Source organism: Bubalus kerabau, chromosome 17 (genome assembly GCF_029407905.1).
Source record: "Bubalus kerabau isolate K-KA32 ecotype Philippines breed swamp buffalo chromosome 17, PCC_UOA_SB_1v2, whole genome shotgun sequence".
NCBI lineage: Eukaryota > Metazoa > Chordata > Mammalia > Artiodactyla > Bovidae > Bubalus > Bubalus kerabau.
Window position 1 is genome coordinate 62,607,112 of NC_073640.1, and position 23,200 is coordinate 62,630,311.

The 23,200-nt window shown below is 45.2% G+C and overlaps 1 long non-coding RNA gene across 1 annotated transcript; it reads right to left on the reverse strand.

The window, feature by feature from the left end:
* Positions 1–1,786: 1,786 nt before the first annotated feature.
* On the reverse strand, positions 1,787–20,411 carry LOC129632049 (uncharacterized). Its single transcript, XR_008704291.1, has 3 exons — positions 20,286–20,411; positions 5,752–5,822; positions 1,787–2,513 (listed from the first exon to the last, which is right to left on the reverse strand). It is a non-coding gene; the product is annotated as an uncharacterized LOC129632049 (long non-coding RNA).
* Between the last annotated feature and the right edge of the window lie 2,789 nt (positions 20,412–23,200).

The following is a 23,200-nucleotide window of genomic DNA, read 5'->3' on the forward strand; positions in this document are numbered from 1 at the left end:
AACATTACAACATTCCTTAAATCTTTAACTTCCAACTATTTTAATTATTCCTAAGCCCTAAATTCAGCAAACTCCTTTGCCATAAACATTTCCCTCACAAATAGGCTTCAAATAGCAATCCCTCCCATGGCTGTGGACTATTCTGGAACACTCTTTTGTAAAAGTCCTTGAACAAATGTCAATGATTAATTTTATGAATTATTCTCTGAGCACAGCTGCAGAAGGCTTTGTGCCTTCTCATGCTCCTCTCAAGAACAATAAGCACCTTAATATTCTTCTCAGTCAACTCAGTCGAGGAGAGGAAAAAACAAGTCAGAATCATAAGGCCTAACTCCTTCACCCCAGCTCCGTGCCTGCGGGACAAAGAGAGGAGTTTGGGGCTGTGCCTCCATTTTGTCAGTAATGCCTAACGCAACTCCTGACAATCACCAAATTGGCTTCTGACCAACATCCAGACTGGAACAGCCCTGGGAAGTCCCAGGACACAGCACATCTGGAGTCTCAACTGGATAAAGGTCCCAGGCAGCCTGTCCACTCCATGGGTGAGGCTTTAACATTGCAGTTCAGGGTTCCTGCTTATCATCCCAGGATGCAAACCGATATCATCAATCTGTGAGCAAACAGAAGCTCTGGTTTCATCTTAATGCTGTTTGTTTTGTCTTATGAAACTTGGATGTTCCTAAGCCTGGGGCTGGGTTGTTCAGAGCCTCTTTGAACAATCTCAAGGGTGAACAATCTCAAGATTTGTGTCCTAACTTATCTATGTTGCTGCAAGCCTTGAACTCACAGTAGGCAGTCATGGTACTCACAGTCAGGGTGTGTCCAGGGAGGTTGGAGGCAAGCACAGAGGAATGCACTGCTTTGTCTTGAAGCCTAAACAGGACTATTTATTTAATTTCCCTAACACCCTGGTGGCCGCATGGTAATAAGTTAGCTTGCCGATGTGGGAGACATGGGTTCAATCCTTGTTCTGGGAAGATCTCACATGCCAAGGAGCAACTAAGCTGATCAAGGACAGATACTGAGCCTGTGTAGTGAAACTACTGAAGTGCGTGTGCCTAGAGCCGGTGCTCCACAACAAAAGAAGCCACCACGATGAGAAGCCATGCACCCTGCAAGCAGAGAGTAGCCCCCACTTGTCTCAAATAGAGAAATGGCCATACAGGAAATAGACCCAGTACAGCCAAAACAAACAAACAAACAAACAAAACCAAAAGGCCTTGTCTTTGTCTCTGTGGGCATCACTGTAAAGCACCACTGGAGGGTGATGTACATTTCACACATCAAAGAACAGAGCAGGAAGTTGAAGAGAAGAAAAATCTCCTGTGAGAGTTCATAAACACTAAACATCTGTCTTCTCATAGAACTCTCGCACTTCGAGTTTCCCAAACACGATGAATTGTGTGGCTTCCTCTCTGTCCTTGTGACAGCTGACCTGAAATCACACTGTTGATCCTTTCCCATTAATCTGGTTTTCTGCTATTAGCACCTCATTCTCCACAATCCAGGGATCTTTCTCGTGCTATAAAAATAGAGTTATGATTCAGGTCAGAATCAGAAATTCCTGCTCAGAAGAAATGTCATATACTTGGCTTCTTCCAGAATCCAAACTTTCTTTTTAAAAAATAAATGTATTTGCTATCTTTAATAATTTTGTTTATTCATTTATTTTGGTTCGAGTGAGTGATCCTTGCTGCTTGGACTTTTCCCAAGTTGGGCAAGTAGGGGCTACTCTCCAGTTGCAGTGTTTGGGCTTCTCATTTGCTTTGGCTTCTCCTGAGTCCATGGGCTTCAGTAGTTCTCCCATGTGGGCTCAGTAATGGCAGCTTACAGGTCTAGAATGCTGCTTTAGTAGTTCTGGCCCACAGGCTTAGCTGCTCTGTGACGTGGGATCTTCCAGATCAGGGATCAAACCTGTGTCTCCTGCATTGGCAGGTGGAAAATCCCAGATCTTTTGTCAGTCAAGAAATGAGGACATTATGATGGACAGAAAAATATTTCACAAATTACTTTACTATTTGCCTCCTTCTGAATGCACAGGGAACAGAATAATATACAGTATAGTATGTATCAGGTATCTAGTTCCTTTCCAAGAGTTACTGAACCAAGAACACAGGGGTATAAATAGGCATCTGGATATTTCAAAGTTTGAAATCAGCTTTATAAACACTCAAGCTCTGGAAAAACTCCTTGTGTATCACACAGTGGGCAGGTCATCAAAGGGAAAGACAAGTTTGAACTCCCGATGCCAATCACAAAGCCTTACTTGTCTGAGTGAACAACATTTTCAGCTCAGTCAAGAAAAACACGGCTCCCAAGACACAGTGAGGGAAAATGCAGAGATACCCCAAAGTAGATCCCTACTTCAGAGGGAAGTGATCCTCACCCACAGACAGCAGGTTCCTGAGGGTCTCCACCATCATGTCCTTGTAGAAGGTCCTCTGGACAGGGTCCAGACAGTCCCACTCCTCGGGAGTGAAATCTATGAACACATCCATGGAGGTCAACTGTGCCTGAAATGAAAACACATGTCACCAACGGGCCCTGAGGAGGGTTATTATTTTCACAGAAAAGGAGAAGAGATGAGACAAGTGTGGTCAATTCAGCTGAAGTAATATTCTGATAGATCCATGCAAATCTATATGGAGCAAATTGTTGCTCTCTAATTTAGTTTCCTGTTTTTTCTAAGATTATGATATCTTCCAATCAACATGAATTCATCATGGGTGTGGACAAGACATGAAAAATATACAGATTACAATCAACAGTGGGTCGTTGATGCAGAAGTGTTACGTTCAACACACTGAGTGACATTCACTATCTAGATGATACAGCAAGACTGCTGTCTTCAGAGAGGACAAAGTCCACAGTGGCTTTAAAAGAACACAGTGTGATGAGGATGTCATCATCACACTCACGAGAAGTGTCTCAACACTTCATACACACTAAGCATTAGTCTAAAGACTTTACCCACATGAACTGGTCATCAACATAACAGCAACAGTAGAGAAAGATCTGTGTCCATCTTACTGGGGAGAAAACTCTGTCACTCTAATAAGTAGCTCTGATCAAACAGTTAAGAAATGAGGCAACAGCACCTGAGCTCAGGTGGTTGGGAGAGACAACTGAACCTAAGGAATCAAAGAGTTAAGTAACAGTATAAAAGACAATCCCCAGAGAGTTCCCTGAGAATACCTGAAACAAGTTCAAGGGAGCTGAAGGGCAATGGAACAGCATGAATAGTCACTGTACAGGATCACCCCCTCTACCCCACAACCCACACAATGTCAATAATCTGACTACTATTTACATTATTCATATGGTGAGGTAGAAAATATTAAAGGCCATGGAATACACACTTAAGATACAACTGCAACTGCTCTAAGCATAAACCATATTTATGAGATGGTTTTGTAATAAAATCATGGAGTTACATAGCCATGCACTCATGCATGCACATGGAAACACACAATTGATTGAAACAAGAAGAATTGTCTTTATTTTTTTCTTTCGTTCAATCAAAACTTAGGGAGTATCAACTCTGTGTCCCTAACAGGGAGTACCGCAGTGAACACGACGGAGCTTACCATCCAGCAGCCAGCCAGCCAATTACATCCATAATCTTAACATCACTATTTTTATATGTGCTCTGAAACAGGCCTGATGCTAAGTGAAGATTCAGCAGAATGTCTTGACCTACATCGAAAAGTCAGACAAGGTGTCTGTGAGGAAGAAACACTTAGGATTGGCAAGGTGGGAACTGGAAGAGTTTTGTAAGCAGAGAGAAGAGCCTGAGTGCTCTGACACAGGAAGATATTTACTGAACAGAAAACCAGACAGTGTGACTGCAACGTGGGAATGAAGACGGGGTAATGCCAGGTAGAGGCTGATTTCTGCAAGGCGTATAAATTGAGGACGTTATTTCAGAAGCAACTGGACATGACTTAAGAATCTGCAGGAGGAAAGTTAGAGGTTTAGGTTTGTTTTTTAGCACTCACTCTGCTATGTGAGGAGGTTGTTGTTCAGTTGGCTCAGTCATGTCAGACTCTATGGGACTCCATGGACAGTATAGCCTGCCAGGGTCCTCTGTCCATGGGATTCTCCAGGCAAGAAAACTGGAGTGGGCAGCCATTCCCTTCTCCTATATTTTGACATCTCTGGGACATTAAAAGTGAATCAAATGTAAGTTTGATTCAGTAAGTTTGTTAACATTCTATTTCCTTTTTACAGCTTATCTGGTTTGTTTATGCTGGGCCTTCGTTGCTGTGACCCAGCTGTCTCTACCTGTGACTGCACTGCATGGAGTTGTGGCTGCAGGGCCCAGGCTTCTCATTGCAGTGGCCTCCCTTGTTTCAGAAGACAAGCTCAAGCATGCGGGCTTCAGTAGTTAAGGATTCTGGGCTCCAGAGCACAGCCACAGCAGTTGTTGGGCATGGGCTTAGTTGCTCTGCGGCATCTTCCAGGAATTGGGATGGAACCCGTGTCCCCTACATTGGCAGACACATTGCTATCCACTTTATCACCAGGGGAGTCTTCAACATTATCTTATACTATTAAAAACATAAAAAGTAGTACAAGCAGAAAATAATACAGAAAATACTTTAACACCAATCTGTATAAAATACCTGTATTTAAAAATAATATGATGGCGTCCCCGGAGGCTCAGTGATAAAGAGTCCACTGACCAATATAAGAAACACAGGTTGTTGCCTGGCCCATTAAGATCCCACATGCTGAGGGGCAACTAAGCCCGTGAACCTCAATTCCTGAGCCAGAGCTGTAGAGCTCAGGAGGTGAAACTACTGAAGCCAGCGCACTCTAGAGCCTGGGCTGCAAGACAAGAGAAGCCACCACAATGGGAAGTGTGCCCACCGCAGCCAGAGTGGTCACTGCTCTCTAGAACAAGGGAAAAGACACTGAGGCAATGAAGTCAGAGTACAGGAAATAAATATATTTTTAAAATAATAATGTGATTTGTATCATTAATTTTAGGTATGTACTTATTAACAAACTCCAAAATTTATAATTTTGTTCCACTAAGAAAATACTGAATCAAGATTAGTAAAGTTGGAAAATTCCCTCATGGTCCAGTGCTTAAGATCTCTCACTTCCACTGCAGGGTTTCAGGTTTGATCCCTACTCAGCGAACTAAGACCCTGGAAGCTGAATCATGTGGTCAAAAAAGAAAGAAAAAAAAAATTAGTAAGCCCGATTTCACAGTTTAAATTACGAAACACTCCAAAGCCCTGACATTTATTTCTGAATGTTCCATTCCATTCCCAAACACTTAAGTTTTCAAGGAGGTGCTCATTTAGTTTTAAATGTACTATAAAAAGTCAGAACTGATTTCCCCTCATTGGCCTCTTTGGCAGATTTTACCATGTACTGTACATGTTAATACCTGAGGTCCACCTACAGCTTCTTTACCCTGATTGAAAGAGAGCAGACAGCGTATCCACATGGGCCTTAAGCAACCCCTGCTGCTCAACAGCACTGAGACCCCGTCTCCAACCCATGAGTGAGAAGCTCTGCCCAGGACGGCACCCAGGGGAGCCTCCTCACAAGGTCCAGGTCACCAGGTCATGGGGAGATGGGATCTAAGTGGAGACACCAGGCCCTGAGGGAAGGCCCTGGGTGAGTGTGCATGTACAGGAGTCAGACAGGATACTTCAGAGTCAGACATGATTACCAAGTCCAGAGAAGGGCATTTCAGGAAAGCAGTGTGAGAATCCACTGAGAATATGACCCTACCGGAGAAAGAGCCATGCCTGACTCCTGTTCTTTCCTCTTCTGGGCTCCTTCGTCCATGAGTCTTCACAGTTCTATCATGAAAGTGGAAAACATGCTGTTTAGTGCTTAGGGTCAACACATTCCCTTCCTGAGCCCCAACCACACATACAGGGAAGCCCTCACACTGTGGAACAGACAGTCCTCTGTGCCCACTGTCTCAGGAGGCACGCAGGACAGTCAACTCCCACAGAGAGACCAACACGGGAATTTCCCACACTTTCCCTCGGATCACACCCCGCTCCTGGTGAGGCCTTATGTACACAGAAGCAGAGGACACCTCCGCTCAACCCACGATCCCCTTCAGGTCACATAGCAGGCCCTGGTCCAGCCCCACTTAGAGCAGAGCACCCTTCCCTCCCCCAGGACTTGATCTCAGTCTCAGAAGTGGATGCTAAGAGCCCTGGTGCTCAATGCAGGATCCAGATCGGAATCATCCACGGCCTGTGAACATTCCTGGGGCGAGACCCCACACGAGATCTTGAGGAGTGTATTTTTTGGGGGAGGGGTACAAAACATGCCCGGGCAAAATGCCTCATGATCTCATGTGAAGCCTGGGTTGATCACTAGTGAAGGATTAAGGCCAGGCCACCTCCCACTTTCTTCTTTTCCAGCTTTACTGAGACTAATGAGAAGGGTTATGTGTACATATTCCATAAACCATGTGATCATGTGACACGTGTACACTGTGAAATATTTATCACAATCTACGAACCAACACATCCATCACCTCCAAATTCCCATGTTCTGTGTGTGGTGAAAACACTGATGATGCACTCTTCTGACAAATTCCCAGCATGCAGTAACAGAATAGAATTAACTATGGTCAGCGTGCTGCACACACCTCCCCAGGACGCACTCATTTTACAACTCAAAGTCTGTACCACCCTTCAACCAACATCTCCCCAACCTCCCCACCTCCCAGCCCCAGATAACCACCATCCCACTGTCTGGTACTAGTGAGTTTCACTTTTTTACACTCCACATATAAGCAAGCCCATACAATATCAGTGTTACCCTGTCTGTCCTAATTATCATAATATTCTCTGCATTCATCCAGGCTGTCCCAAGGGACAAAAATCTCCATCTACATGGGAAGGGATAATAAAACCTTCCTTAGTGATCAACGCAAAGAAATAGAGGAAAACAACAGAATGGGAAAGACTAGAGATCTCTTCAACAAAATTAGAGATACCAAGGGAACATTTCATGCAAAGATGGGCACAATAATGGACAGAAATGGTATGGACCTAACAGAAGTGGAAGATATTAAGAAGACGTGGCAAGAATACACAGAAGAACTGTAGAATAAAGATCTTCACGACCCAGATAACCACGATGGTGTGATCACTCACCCAGAGCGAGACATCCTGGAATGCAAATTCAGGTGGGCCTTAGGAAGCACCACTACGAACAAAGCTAGTGGAGGTGATGGAATTCCAGCTGAGCTATTTCAAATCCTGAAAGATGATGCTGTGGAAGTGCTGCACTCAATACAACAGCCAATCTGGAAAACTCAGCAGTGGCCACAGGACTGGAAAAGGTCAGTTTTCATTCCAATCTCAAAGAAAGGCAATGCCAAAGAATGTTCAAACTACCACAGAATTGCACTCAGCTTACATGCTAGCAAAGTGATGCTAAACGTTCTCCAAGCCAGGCTTCAACAGTATGTGAACTGTCAACTTCCAGATGTTCAAGTTGGATTTAGAAAAGGCAGAGGATCCAGAGATCAAATTGCCAACATCCACTGGATCATGAAAAAAGCAAGAGAGTTCCACAAAAACTTCTAATTCTGCTTTATTGAATATGCCAAACCCTTTGACTGTGTGGATCACAACAAACTGTGGAAAAATCTTAAAGAGCTGGGACTACCAGACCACCTGACCTGCCTCCTGAGAAACCTGCATGCAGGTCAAGAGGCAACAGTTAGAACTGGACATGGAATAACAGACTGGTTCCAAATTCGGAAAGGAGTTCATCAAAGCTGCATACCATTATCCTGCTTACTTAACTTACACGCAGAGCACATTATGTGAAATGCTGGGCTGGATGAAGCACAAGCTGGAATCAAGATTTCTGGGAGAAATATCAATAACCTCAGATATGCATATGACACCATTCTTATAGCAAAAAGTGAAGAAGAACTAAAGATCCTCTTGATGAAAGTGAGACAGTGAAAAAGTGGCTTAAAACTCAACATTCAGAAAACTAAGATCATGGCATCCGGTCCCATCACTTCATGGCAAATAGCTGGGGAAACGGTGGAAACAGTGACAGACTTTATTCTGGGGGGCTCCAAGATCACTGCTTATGATGACTGCACAAATGAAATTAAAAGACGCTTGCTCCTTGGAAGAAAAGCTATGTCTATGACCAACCTAGACAGCATATTAAAAAGCAGAGACATTACTTTACCAACAAAGGTCTGTCTAGTCAAAGCTATGGTTTTTCCAGTAGTCATGTATGGATGTGAGAGTTGGAATATAAAGAAAGCTGAGTGGCAAAGAATTGATGCTTTTGAACCGTGGTGTTGGAGAAGACTCTTGAGAGTCCCTTGGACAGCAAAGAAATCCAACCAGTCAATCCTAAACGAAATCATTCCTGACTATTCATTGGAAGTATTGATGCTGAAGCTGAAACTCCAATACTTTGGCCACCTGATGAAAAGAACTGAGTCATGGGCAAAAACCCTGATGCTTGGAAAGATTGAAGGTGGGAGAAGGGGACGACAGAGGGTGAGATGGTTGGATGGCATCACCAATGCGATGGACATGAGTTTGAGTAAGTTCTGGGAGTTGATGATGGACAGGGAAGCCAGGCGTGCTGCAGTCCATGAGCTGGCAAAGAGTCAGACATGGCTGAGCAACTGAACTGAACTGAATATGTCATTAGAAATATGTGTGTATATTTGCCTGGGTTACCAATGAGGACTTCCCTGGGAGCTCAGAAGATAAAGAATTTGCCAGCAATGCAGAAGACCCAGATTTTATGCCTTGGTTGGAAAGATGCCCTGGAGAAGGGAATGGCAACCCACTCCAGTATTCTTGCCTAGAGAATTCCATGGACAGAGAAGCCTGGCAGAGTACAGTCCCTGGGGTCACAAAGAGTGTGACATGACTGAGTGACTAACACTTACACTTAGGTGTTTTCAACCTGGATCCTGGGGCTTTTTAATCAATAGAAATGAGACCAGAGGGGAATTTCAAGAAAGGCTTTACTGGGACTCTTGCTGCAGTAAGGAGGGACAGAAAAAGAAGTGTGTGCCCCTGCTCCTCCCAAAAAGAGGGGTGAGCTGATCCCTTTGGTTAAGGCTGGAAGGAAGCTGAGGTGATCTGCCCTGCCTCGGGCCCCCCGGTGGTGCTGTGAGCAGGGATCACGGAAAGTGACCTGATTTTGCTTCTGGAGCCTCAGAAATCAAGCTTGGTTTGTGGTCCTTTTACTTATTGTTCAGAATTGCTGTCAGCTCATGAATGTGGTTATAGTTTCTTCGTTCAATTACATTTTCTTTGAGGTCTGTTGCCCGAGAAGATGTTCATCCAGGTGCAAGAACCGCAGTAAAATGTCCCAAGACCCAGCCTGTCTCATACACACATCACGGTTTCATCATCCACTTGGCTGAGCACAGACATTCAGGTTGTTTCTACAACACATGGCTGTTGTGAATCATACCTTATGGGTCACGGGAGTGCTGGTTACTCCTGCAAAATACTGATTTTTGCACAGGACTTCCCTGATGGTCCAGTGGTGAAGAACCTGCCTAGCTCTGTGGGGGATGTGGGTTCAATCGCTGGTAGGGGAACTAAGATCCCAAAGGCAGCGGAGGGACTAAGCCCGAGCACCACACTAGAATTTCGGTGCACTGAAACCAAAGATCCTGGAGGACGCAGGCAAAGCCAAATACATAAACAGTTTTTAAAAATTTGCTTTTCTTAGCTATATAATTAGAAGTGAGCTTGCGCGATCCTATGCATGTTCTATTTTTAATCTTTGGGTAACTCCGTACTGTTTTCCTGGAGAAGGCAATGGCACCCCACTCCAGTAGTCTTGCCTGGAAAATCCCATGGATGGAGGACCCTGGTGGGCCGCAGTCCATGGGGTCGCTAAGAGTCGGACACGACTGAGCGACTTCAGTTTCACTTTTCACTTTTATGCACTGGAGAAGGAAATGGCAACCCACTCCAGTGTTCTTGCCTGGAGAATCCCAGGGACAGGGAAGCCTAGTGGGCTGCTGTCTATGGGGACGAACAGAATCGGACACGACTGAAGCAACGTAGCAGCAGTAGCAGCAGTACTGTTTTCCATGTACCATTTACATTGCCTTCAACCGTTTACAACCATTAACTGTACTGTGCATGTACATGGCAGACGCCCGAGACCTGTAAAGACGATGAGAGAACAGTAGAGGAATCCACTGCGCTGGCAGCAACAAGTAGCAGCTGCGTCATCTCCAGAATAAGCCTCTGTACTACAGGTTGCTGTGGAGCTGATAACCCTCGGATTCTAAGAACAAGCCTTCAGTGCATCATGCGAAACTTCTGCCATCAAAGCTGAGGCCCAATCATTACCCTCTGAGGCTGAAAGAAACTTCCAAACCTGCATCTGGGCCAACACACTCCCCAGAGACCTAGTAATAGTCCACCCATCCTGCTATGCAATCCCCAGAAGGTTCCAAGCCTTAACAACTCCTGTGTTAATGATGGAATAATATACACGAAGACGCCCAAACACCAACCAGACTCAAGACATCTTATCAGTCACAGTGACCCCAGCAGCCCCAAACTGTCATCACCAAAATCTAATAATACAAGACAGATGTGTAGGCTGATGCACACGCCCCAATGCAACTTCAACATTTTTCAAGGAACACGTCAACTTCTCTTTTTTAACCTTCCATCTGAAATCTTCTTCATTAGTAACTTAAACTAAGAGAAAAACTATAGATAATCCACAAAATTATCTCTGGAATTTTAATGACAGTTATTCTATGGGCCTGAGTTTCGCCTTCTCTAAATACTCTACAGAATCCACTGTGTGGAGGGGTGCTGTGGGACACCTCCTGGATCTCATCCCCCTTCTCTGTGACCACTGTGCCCATCCTCCTGCACCCAGACCTCCCTGTGGGCTCAGCTCAGGCCTTGATTCTAACACACTGCAGGGTAACAGTCCTCAATCCAATTCCACTTCCTTCCTTCCTTCAGAGGTGTGATCATGTGTTTCCCAATGAAACCCAGTCATGCAAAACTCAGTCACAGCATCTGTGTCCCAGGGAAACTGAGCTAAGACACTATGGCATGCCCTCCATTCCATGCAGCCCACAATTGGCCATGAGCCCACACCCAGGTCCTCCAGGTAGAACTGAGACCACCTTTGTCAACAGTTCCACACAACATGATCCCACAAGTATGAATGTCTCTCTCTCTCATACACACACACATCCCCATTCATTGGGTTCATCCAGAGGCCTACTCTTGTTGCCACAGCCCTCCTGGAGACTCTAACAAGCTCCCCTTCTCTTTCCCCCATTTTTCTACCTCTTCATGCATGGTTGAACAAGAGGGTTAAACAGCAGAGACCAAGGGCATGAGCATCGCAACAGAGTTGTGCACAAGCTGAAAATCCAAGGACACTCGGCACTCAGTACAGAGACCAAGGAGCTGGCCCTCCTGAGAAAACCTGCCAGCAACTTGGGACATCATAAAGTTTTACAGGCCCTTGAGATTTTGTTGGATTGAGCTCAGTGAAGAATTAACAAAGATAGAGAGACCCCAGTCTCACTGATCCCTGTTCTCCCCAGTGAGAGCTAACTGGAAGATATCCCTGATCTTTTAAAGAGGGGGAACTCCTTAATATCCCCTTGGATTCCAAACCTCCTGGCCACTCTAACCACAGTAAACTCAGCATCCCTTGATCTGAGCAGATAAACTGCTGGAAGGCAGAGCTGCTGTGTAAGATGGCAACCGGTCCCTGGGTGGACGGAGCTTAGAAGACCTGGGGGCTGCAGTGAGCAATGACACAGCAGACTAAAACATGGGGACATCTCAAGACACTAGATCTATCAGGCTTATTAGGACTCCCCATATCTTTTTGCTTTTCAGTAATTAAGTGTCCACAAGGGGGTAAGGATCAATTAGAGTTGAAATGTCCAGAACAGATACAGGAACCATCATCACCTACTCTGTCCCCTCTGTCTCCCCTGAGAATTCTTCAGCCCAACCCACATTCCCAGTCCTCACCCCCAGAGTGAGATGCTGTGAGCATCCAGGGAGGAAGAGGAACATGGTGCATCCTTCAATGGAGGGAAAAGAGGAACAGTCAAAGGACAAGGGCATTTCTGATGAAGGTGATTAATATAGAGGCAGTAAACCTGGTTAATGTGACAGAGAATATGGGAAAGAGACGGGGAGACCTCGCTGGCCTAGACCTGAAGGAACAGAAAGAGCAAGAGCCACGGTGATTAATGACCAAAGGCAGGCGTAGAAACTAAGATCTGAGACAGAGAAGGTTTTGGTGTCTATGAGCAAGGACTAAGTGAATGTGACCAGGACAGCCTGACCATGAGAATGGGGTCAGCTCCCAGGATGAGGCTGGAGACACCGGCAGTGACCTGAGGGTGACAAAGGGCTGTGGAGCCATCTGAGGAGTCAGGATGCTGCCCTGAGGACACGGGGAAGCCAGTAAAGGTGGGAGGCCTCCCTGCAGATTGACCCTTATTCATAGAAGACATCTGCTGATAATCTATCTCACTCTAAGCATATGTTCCCGCCTCCATCCTACTGTTGTCCTTTTTCACTTTGCAAAACTGGGACCCATTTCAAATTCTAGTAACAACTGGGCTCTCCCTCCAAGAAGAACTGCCACACACAGTCCCACACCCTATTTGGCCAATCATTTCAGCGGTCACTGTTGCTCAGATTCTGGACCCGAGGGAAACATCATCAGATCACCTCATTGCTCACGAGTTACCAGATCACATAAAAGAGAGGAAAATGGAGTATTAGATGAACTGCTTAAATTAGGTCGTGACTCTTAATATAAAAGATCACTGACATTCTTCCCAAGTACTCATCAAAACAGTCTACTTCTCTTTACTAGTTACCAGAAAAATGCTTCGAAAATATAACATCAAGAAGAAAGAGCAAATGGGCCTCAAATAAACATGAAACAGACCTAAAGTGAATCAGCTTGTTAAAAAATTTTCCACTGAAGAATTATGGTGTCAAGTGAAAAAAAAAAACTTTTGAGAACACAGCATACTTAGAAAACAATGACATGAATTAATTACAGGAGGGCAACAAATCTTATTTCAGAAGCAAATATTCTTTACAAGAAAGTCGGTATTGAATGATCTAATCTATCCCAAGCTACAAAAAGAATTAAACGTAAAGGAGAAAGCAAAAAGGAAAATGATCAAAAAGAACATATTTAATGTTCCTGGAAAAGGCATCATGTAGTAAGAGTCAGTCAGTTCTACACATGGATGTTATCTTTTAATACAAATAATTACAAAAGGCACAAGCCTTACAGACAGAAGTTTCGCAATTCTCATCTGTACAATGTAAAGAAAGTGAAAGTGAAGTTGCTCAGTCGTGTCCAACTCTTTGTGACCCCATGGACTGTAGCCTACCAGGCTCCTTTGTCCATGAGATTTTCCAGGCAATAATACTGAAATGGGTTGCCATTTCCTTCTCCAGGGGATCTTCCCAACCCAGGGCTCGAACCCGGGTCTCCCGCATTGTAGACAGATGCTTTACCATCTGAGCCACCAGGGAAGTATAATGTAAAGAAACAAGTTTTAAATTTATTACAAGTTTTAAATTTATTAGACCCTAAAGCCAAAAATCAATGTGGTGGTTTTGTCACTAAGTCGTGTCAGACTCTCGCGATCCCATGGACTGTAGCCCACCAGGCTCTTCTGTCCATGGGATTCTCCAGGCAAGAATACTGGAGTGGGTTGCCATTTCCTTCTCCAGAGGATCTTCCCCACCCAGAAATTGAACTCGAGTCTCCTGCATTGCAGGCAGATTCTTTACCAACTGAGCTATGAGGTAAGGCAAAAATCAATGTATCACGACTTCATAATCCTTATCCAACTGTTGCAGGAAGGTGGACCCCTTCCAGGGCCCTAAACTGGGCTCTTGTCTAACAATCAGAAATGAATTGTCCGAGGATACACATGTGCTGAGAAAGCAAGAGATTTTATTGGGAAAGGGCACCCGGGTGGAGAGCAGTAGGGTAAGGGAACCCAGGAGAACTGCTCTGCCGCGTGGCTCGCAATGTCGGGTTTTATGGTGATGGGATTAGTTTCCGGGTGGTCTTTGACCAATCATTCTAATTCAGAGTCTTTCCTGGTGGTGCACGCATCGCTCAGCCAAGATGGATGCTAGCGAGAGGGATTCTGGGAACTGAACGGACACGCAGTGTCTCCTTTAGACCTTTCCTGAACTCTTCCGGTTGGTGGTGGCTTATTAGTTCTGTATTCCTTATCAGGATCTCCTGTCATAAAACAACTCATGCAAATGGTTACTATGGTACCTGGCCAGGGTGGGCGGTTTCAATCACTGTGTTTCCCCTAACAACTCCCCCTGAGAGACTTCCTACTCAAGATACTTCTTGGGAATTGGGGCGGAGGTCTCCTTCTTCTGTAACTTCTTCCTGCTATGCATGGGCGTAGGCCTGCCTAGCAGAGCAGAAGTCTCTGTCTACCAGATCTAAGTCAAAGTATTTTTTGCCTGAAAGCAGCATTAACCCTTATAATAACAGCAATTTAGTTTGAAACTGTTGGCCTCTCTCAGAGAGGAAACAGACAGGGGCCAAACAGGAGACCTAACAGGATGGTCATCTCTGGTCCCCGGAAACAGAAGGTAACATTTGGGGTGAGGGTTGCAGGGTTTGTGACCCTTTTTGATTGGTTGGTGGTGAGGCAACAGAGCTGTGCTCCAGGAATCTTGTCTTCAGTCTGAAGTTACCACCCTCCACCTGGGTGGGGGCTCAAAGACATTGTTATGCATATTTCTTTGAGTAGGAACCAGGACTCTGTCTGGAGACTGTACCAATTCAACACTCTCCTGGATCTAGTCCTCTCCACCACCTGCACACTTTTTTTCCACTTCATTTAGTTGATCTGTTTCCCTACTTCTTTCTCAGTCTCCCTTTCTCTTCCCCTCTGCTCTCCAGCTGTCCTCCTCTCTACTTCTTCCCTGACTCCCATCCAGCCTCTCGCTGCTATCTGTTCCCTGTAAAATGCTTCTAATCCAACCTCTTGATGATCCTAAATCTCCATGAATTTCTGCCTTTCTTCCTCCATCTCTGCCCTCCCTTCCTCCCAACTCTCTGGCACCCCCAAGTGGCTATGCTTCCTTTCACCTTGCTTGCTTTCTCAGCTCCTCCAATTATTGGATGTGAGTGAAAGTCACTCAGTCCTGTCTGACTCTTGCTACCCCATGGCTGTAGTCCACGGAATTCTCCAGGTCTGGAGAATACTGGAGTGGGTTCCCTTCTCCAGGGGATCTTCCAAACCCAGGGATTGAACCCAGGTCTCCCTCATTGCCAGCGGATTCTTTACTAGCTGAGCCACAAAGGAAGCCCGATCACTAGGAGTCCCCTTTCTTGCCCAGCAGGATATTGCTCTGTAAGCCAAGGTTCCAACACTTGTATCCCCTTTGCGGGCTCTCTATGTGAACTGCCTCTCCACTGTCGCCCTCTTTGGGACCCCTGATTTACAGCCCCTCTATGTGAAGGCTATAGAAGGGGTCAGCAGAGGATCAGATGGTTAGATAGCATCCCTGGACTCAATGAACATGAATTTGAGCAAACTCTGAGAGATACAGGGGTCGCAAAGACTTGGACTGAACAACACTACCGGGGTCCAGCCCCAGCAGGATTCAGGGAATTCGAAGGGGAGACGGCTTCAGCGATCAGGATATGATAGAATTAAAGATATAAAGAGTGGTTAAATAAGGATAGCTCAGTGAGAAAATTCAGTGGAGAAAAGAGGCTGAATAACTTGGTTTATGTGAAAAGCTAATAAAATTCCAAGATAAGGAATTTACGTCACCTATGTAGGCCACAGGCGTCCTCCCATTCTCCCAAAGGAGAGGAGACACTGAGGCCTCCCCGGTCAGATCTTAGAAGCCCAGGCATAATTAGTAGGCTTGATGAGCCTCCACGCTCCAGATGGGAATTCAGCCAGAAGGTGAGAGAAAGAACGACATGGGGAGACCAAGCTTTGGTGAACAAGGCCCACACTTTATTTTCCAAAGTAGTTTTTATACCTTAAGTTGTGCATAGGGATAATGGGGGAAGGGGTAGAGTCAGCAGTAAGCCAGGCTTTCTTCCTGCAAACTTATCGTATGCAAAAGTTTAGGTGAATTACATCATCTTCTGGCCAAGAGGCCTGTTAACATTTTAAGATCCTTTCTTCAGAAAACTTATTTTTCTCTAAAGGTGATTATTCTAAAGTCAGGCACCACCCTCTGAAAGCATTAGATAAAGTTGCATTCCTATAGGGCAAAGGTGTGGTAGGCTATAACAAGAAAAGAATTAACTCAAGCGTCCAAGGTTACAAACATTAAAGCTACTACTTATATTCCTATACACCAATTATATTAATCAATATACTCCCAGGGACACAGTAGGTAAGGGATATGGAAACTTAGCAGCAAACATTGGCCCAACAAGTGAAAAACCCTTCACCAATACAATTTCTAATCAATCTTTTAACTGTTCAGAGGAATCTGTATTTAGACAGTTTAGAACATCTCATGCCTCTCACAGTTGGGAGGCTGTGAACAATCACATACGGCCAGAAGAACCTGTTCAGGCAGGCTAGAGGATTTCCAAAGGAGTTTGTAGATTGAAACACTCTTGTCACACCCAGGAACTTTATTAACTGGAGCTGTAAGTTAACTCTTTTTCAGAGAGAGGTGGTGGGGAACAGCCCCCGGTAAAGTCAGAGGTGTAGGTGAGAGCACAAAGCAGTAAAGTAGCCAGACTCTGGTTTTGGGGATAAATGCTTGAGAATTTCCAGGGGGACTCCTGAGGCTCAATCCCACCTTTGTTTATGCTGAGCCTCCTTCCTCATGACCTTTGCCACGGGCAGAGTTCCTCACGCTGGCTCCCAGCACAACACATTCCTATTTTGCTCACCTTTAACTCTCTGGAGATCCTGCTTTTCTCTAAACTTCTGTCCTTGCCTACCCACAACCTTCAAGACTTCCTCTCTTTCATGTTACTGTCTCTTAGCAAGTTCCTCACCAACTCTCTTGTCATCGATTCTTCCTCAGGCTTTTTTCAGTTTCCTACTTCTCTCAAAGTCGACGTCTTTGCTTCTCATAACACCACACCCCACCCCACCCCCACTATTTACGGGAATGGCTGCTGAATTAGAAGCCCTCCTCCTGCAAGAGCCAAATTCCAGCTGGTTGAATTTGGGATGGAAGAACCACGGGGGTCAAGTGGCTGGCCCAGGTCACCCACCCCGACACAGGATCAGGGGAAAGGTCATTATGAAGACAACGCCCGAGGAGACACGGCCGCTGAGAGGGACTGAGTCTCAGGAGCGGGGCACACTCCCCAGAATCCCAGGACCTGGGAGAGGACGTGGCCTCCAGGGGCCGAGAAGGTGAGGCTGAGGACCACAGAGCGTAAATGCCCACCTCATGGAAGAGAATTTTATGCGGTGCAGATGGGACAGTAAATGGTTTTAAGACGGAAAGAGGTGCGAAACGCAGCGTTTCCGAGTTCCAAAAGCAGGGACCGGCTTCAGTGCAGACTTTAAACCAAAAGGGAGGCGCCCCTTCACCGCTCACGGAGACGTCTGAATTTGCTGGGGTTGGTAGGGTGAGCGTGGGGATTGAGTCAGCAGAGACCCTCAGACCCGGGGTACTGAGGGAAGCCGAGTGAGAGCGGCACGTGCGACTAAGAGAGAAACTCATGCTGCACTGCTGAGACAGCTGCACCGCTGGCTCTCCGCTTCCAGATGTGGGAAGCTGCGCGGGCCGGCAGTGAAACAGCGGGGGCTGCCTGGGGAAGAGGCCTAAACGGAGACAAGCTGTCAGGGTGCGGGTCGTGGAGGGAAGCCGGGTCTGCCCTGCACCTTGGGAAGGTGAGGCGGGCGGGGCCAAACAATTCAATAGTGTAATCTCTGAGGAAGGTGACTGCAGGAAATTAAAAGATGTCTGCTTCCTGGAAGGGAAGTTAAAAAGCATAGGTATCACATTGACAACAAAGGTCCCTATACTCAAAATAACGTAATGTTAGTCGCTCAGTCCTACTCTTTTCAACCCCATAGAGTCAGACTCCTCTGTCCGCCAGGCTCCTCTGTACCGGGAATTCTCCAGGCAAGAATACTGGAGTGGGTGGCTATTTCCTTCTCCAGGGGATCTTCCTGACCTACGTATCAAGCCATGTCTCCCGCAATACAGGCACATGCTTTACTGTCTGAGCCACCAGGGAAGCTCAGATATAATGTAAGTGCTATGGAAATAGTTGAGATGAGTGGCAAATTCAAGTTGTGTTTTTTGGAATATCATGGAATTTTTCTCCCCAAATATTTTCCATTCTTCGATTGAATTCATGGATATGCAGATACGAAGGGTCGATTGTATTTTCTTCTCTCCAAATATCAAATTCCTAGCAAATATGTAATATCATCTACAGTTTCAAATTAAATTCATGGGTTTTTTGTTTGATTTTGCTTTAACCTATCACGTAACATACTGCCGTTGAGTCTTTGGATGTGGCATCTAACCAAAAACAGCTGCATATGGTAACCCTCTGTATGAGAGGTGTAAATAGGTAAGATGACATTTTTGTGGACTATTTTTAAAACATGATAAATGGCATTATCAACATTATTCATGACTTAAATATTATGTATACATTACAGATCATCTCCATTTCAACAATTATGTAAGGGGAACACTAGAAAATAAAAATTTTATAATGTTCTTATGCAGTGCTTAAGCAAATGAATGTTTTATCTGAAGAGCCTATGATATAAAAATTAGAATCAAAGTTTTGCTTTTTGAATGCTGGTCCATAAAGAAGGCTGAACATAGAAAAATTCATGTTTTTGGACTGTGGTGCTGAAGAAGACTCTCGAGAGTCCCTTGGACAGCAAGGCGAGTCATCTAGGACCATCAATCTCTTGGGGCTGCTTTTAGGAGAGCAGGAAGAACTCCATCTTGAGGCCTGTCAGCCATCTTAAGACATTAGGTAAACTGGGCCTGAACTTTGCCCAAGAATGAGGAAACCATCCTTAAAGTAAAACCAGGTCTCCTTGGAGACCTCTCTCCCCACAGATGGCAAAGATTGGAGTTAAGGTCAGGCTGCCCTGGTTAAATTAACAATGAAGATATCCCCTTTGAAGTATAATTACTGTTCCCCTTTAACCTTAATTGTTAGTCTCCCTACACCTACAGGTTGTAAAACTAAATTATATACATCAAAAAAAAGTTGCGAACATGCAAACGCTCACTTAGTGAGGGGTATAAAACCGAATCTCTAGCAAATGTTGGGGTCCTTGTTCAGAACTGATTCCCCTGGGACGTGCTAGGGGTAATAAACCATACTCTGCTTTCTTGAGTGTCCTCCGAGGTATGCTTTGTGACTCTGGATTCTCATTTTCCCATAACAAATCCTAAAGGAAATCAACCCTGAATATTCACTGGAAGGACTGCTGCTGAATCTGAAGTTCCAATACTTTGGCTACCTGATGTGAAGAGCTGACTCATTGGAAAAGACCCTGATGCTGGGAAAGATGGAAAGCAGGCAGAAAAGAGGATGGGATGGTTGGATGTCATCACCGACTCGATGGACAGGAATTTGAGTAAGTTCTGGAGATGGTGAAGGGCAGGGAACCCTGCCTGCTGCAGTCCATAGGGTTGCCAAGAGTCCAACAGGACTGAGCAACTTAACAACGACCCACTCCAGTACTCTTGCCTGGGAAATCCCATGGACACAGGAGCCTGGCGGGCTACAGTCCCTGGGGACCTCAAAGAGATCTGAGTGAGCATTGCGACAATTTTATGTTTCTCTTTGATTCTAATGCTCATACAAGTAACCAGCATCACTGAAAATAATCTCCTAAAATGAAGTCTTTGTAGTCAGTTTACTACCATGCTCATATAAAAAAGGACAGTAATACGCCTCCCTAACACTCGAGAAAGAACTTCAGCTCAAGCACCAGTCCCAAAGCTGAACTTCTAAACTAGTTCCTGAACACGTGATTTGATACTTACAAAATCATCAAGTGCCACGTCATAATTAAAATGACTTTTTCCTTTAAATTACTACGTATTTCGTGCACTGTATCTGTTACCTCAGGATCTTACATCAAGAGGAAATCAGACCGTGGGCCTCTCACAGCAACGGCTGAATTTATTTGGGCTAGAGGAAGGGGTCGGGGAGTAGGAAGGTGAGAAGTGACTGGAGACTACGGATAGGGAGGAGAGGGGATCCGACAGGAGCAGCTTAACAACAAAAACAAAAACAAGTACCTGACATTTCCAATGGTCAACTGCACCTACCAAGTCTCAGCTTCGGGAATTGGCTGTAGAATCGCTTGCGTCAAAGCGAGGACGCGAGACTCCTCAGCCATTGGTATCAGAAGAATGCCACAGCGAGGGGAGGGGCGTAGGACACACGCATGCGCCTGGGCGTGAGGGGCGGGACGTAGGACACAGGCCTACACCTGGGAGTGTGAGGGGCCGAGCCAGCGGTGCCGAGCTGGGCCAAGAGGACACCTGCTGTGTTCTTCCTTTTGCTTCCCAGGTATCTTGTCAGGGTTTAGAAGTACATGAGGGTCTTTCCCGTCTTGTGTTGCATCATTGGTTCCTCATAACTGTAACAGTTTTAAAGTAAAAACTTAAAATTCTGTGGGATAATTGCGTTGGAGAGTAAGGTTTCCTCTTAACGGGATTCCTGCTGATGAGACTGAAGCAGTTCAGTATAGGAACTGAAAGCTGGTGTGGTGCCCGGGCTGGGGGTGGGAAGGGGTGGGTGGGGATTGATGTGGGGTGGTGACTGGACCCAGAAATATTCCTGCAATTAGAATTAATTTAAGCAGTTTAAGTAAACAAGAACTGGCTTTGTGTAGGGATGACAAGCTGGAATGTGAAACACACAGCTCTTAGTAACACCTCATAGTAACACCTATAAGGAGAAAAATATCTTGACATTCCACTTCTTCAAAGATCAAGCTTATTAGTCACTGCAGCAGCCCAACGACAATGCACCCTGAGGGGAATGCAGGCTGCAGCAAAACAGGTACCATTCTGAGCTTCCGACATAGTAGCCTTGGTAAATCAGGAACAGCCTCTTGGGCCCATCGTCCTCCTCAGGAAGTCCAGGTAAGTTTAGGGGAGTCTCTCTTGGTTTTCAGATCTCCCAGTTATGGGGTGATGACCCCAAATTTTATTTTGCAGGGTCAGTTCAGGTCAGTTCAGTCGCTCAGTCGTGTCCGACTCTTTGTGACCCCATGAATCGCAGCACACCAGGCCTCCCTGTCCATCACCAACTCCTGGAGTTCACTCAGACTCACGTCCATCGAGTCAGTGATGCCATCCAGCCATCTCATCCTCTGTCGTCCCCTTCTCCTCCTGCCCCCAATCCCTCCCAGCATCAGAGTCTTTTCCAATGAGTCAACTCTTCGCATGAGGTGGCCAAAGTACTGGAGTTTCAGCTTTAGCATCATTCCTTCCAAAGAAATTCCATGGCTGATCTCCTTCAGAATGGACTGGTTGGATCTCCTTGCAGTCCAAGGGACTCTCAGGAGTCTTCTCCAACACCACAGTTCAAAAGCATCAATTCTTCGGCGCTCAGCTTTCTTTGCAGTCCAACTCTCACATCCATGCATGACCACAGGAAAAACCATAGCCTTGACTAGACGGACCTTTGCTGGCAAAGCAATGTCTCTGCTTTTGAATATGCTATCTAGGTTGGTCATAACTTTCCTTCCAAGGAGTAAGCGTCTTTTAATTTCATGGCTGCAGTCACCATCTGTAGTGATTTTGGAGCCCAAAAAAATAAAGTCTGACACTGTTTCCACTGTTTTGCCATCTATTTCCCATGAAGTGATGGGACCAGATGCCATGATCTTCGTTTTCTGAATGTTGAGCTTTAAGACAACTTTTTCACTCTCCTCTTTCACTTTCATCAAGAGGCTTTTGAGTTCCTCTTCATTTTCTGCCATAAGGGTGGTGTCATCTGCATATCTGAGGTTATTGACATTTCTCCCAGCAATCTTGATTCCAGCTTGTGCTTCTTCCAGCCCAGTGTTTCTCATGATGTACTCTGCATAGAAGTTAAATAAGCAGGGTGACAATATACAGCCTTGACGTACTCCTTTTCCTATTTGGAACCAGTCTGTTGCTCCATGTTCAGTTCTAACTGTTGCTTCATGACCTGCATACAAATTTCTCAAGAGGCAGATCATTAATGGTTAAAAGACACAGGAGGATCCTGGTTGAAAGATACTGGGATTTGCTCAGTGACACTTCCCTGGTGGACCTGTGATAAAGAATCCACCTGCTAATGCATGGGACACAGGTTTGATGCCTGGTCTGGGAGGATACCATGTGCCTTAGAGCAACTAAGCCTGAGCAACACAAGTACTGAGCCTGTGCTCTAAAGCTTGTGCTCTGCAACAAGAGTAGCTACAGCAGTGAGAAGCCAGCACACAGCAATTAAAGTAGTTCCTGCTTGCTGCAACTAGAGAAAGCCCTCGTGCAGCAAAAACGACTAAGCACAGCTGAAAGGAAAAAAGACATTGAGTGATCTGGACTGATCAAAACAAGGAGATTCAGAATGCCAGTCTCCAACCAAACACCAGCCACGTTTATGTATTTTATGTACAGAATTTATAGCCCCTGCTCGCCGCAAGGAGAGAAAAGCCAGGGGCACAGTGAAGACCCAGCACGGCCAAAAATAAATTTTAAAAGTTATTAAAGAAGAGAGAAAAATTTCCTGTAATGAGAACTGCCTTCTTCTTTATAGAAACTGTTTCTGTTCCATGCTTATGATGCTAATGATGACATAGCTACAAATACTTTTGAGAAAAACTTGTTTACATCATAATATGTCATATACATATAACATCATAAGTGAATACTTCCTCAACGTAATGGAATGTCAAAAATTACTAGATGATCACTTGACAGTAATTAGGCAGTTTTAGTTTTTATTTAAAAATTATATATTCTCTCTTTTCTTTGCTGTCTGTTTCCAAAAGCTCCATCAGATGTGGACAACAAAGCAGACTACAAAATAACACCTTGAGAACACATTACAATTTATCTTCACAGAAATTATCACCAACTTTGCACGATTTATAAATATTTCTATGTGTATTAACTGACTGAACTCAAGTCCTAAAGGAACTTTCTTCATGTTTATAGGGCAGCTACTATGTTCC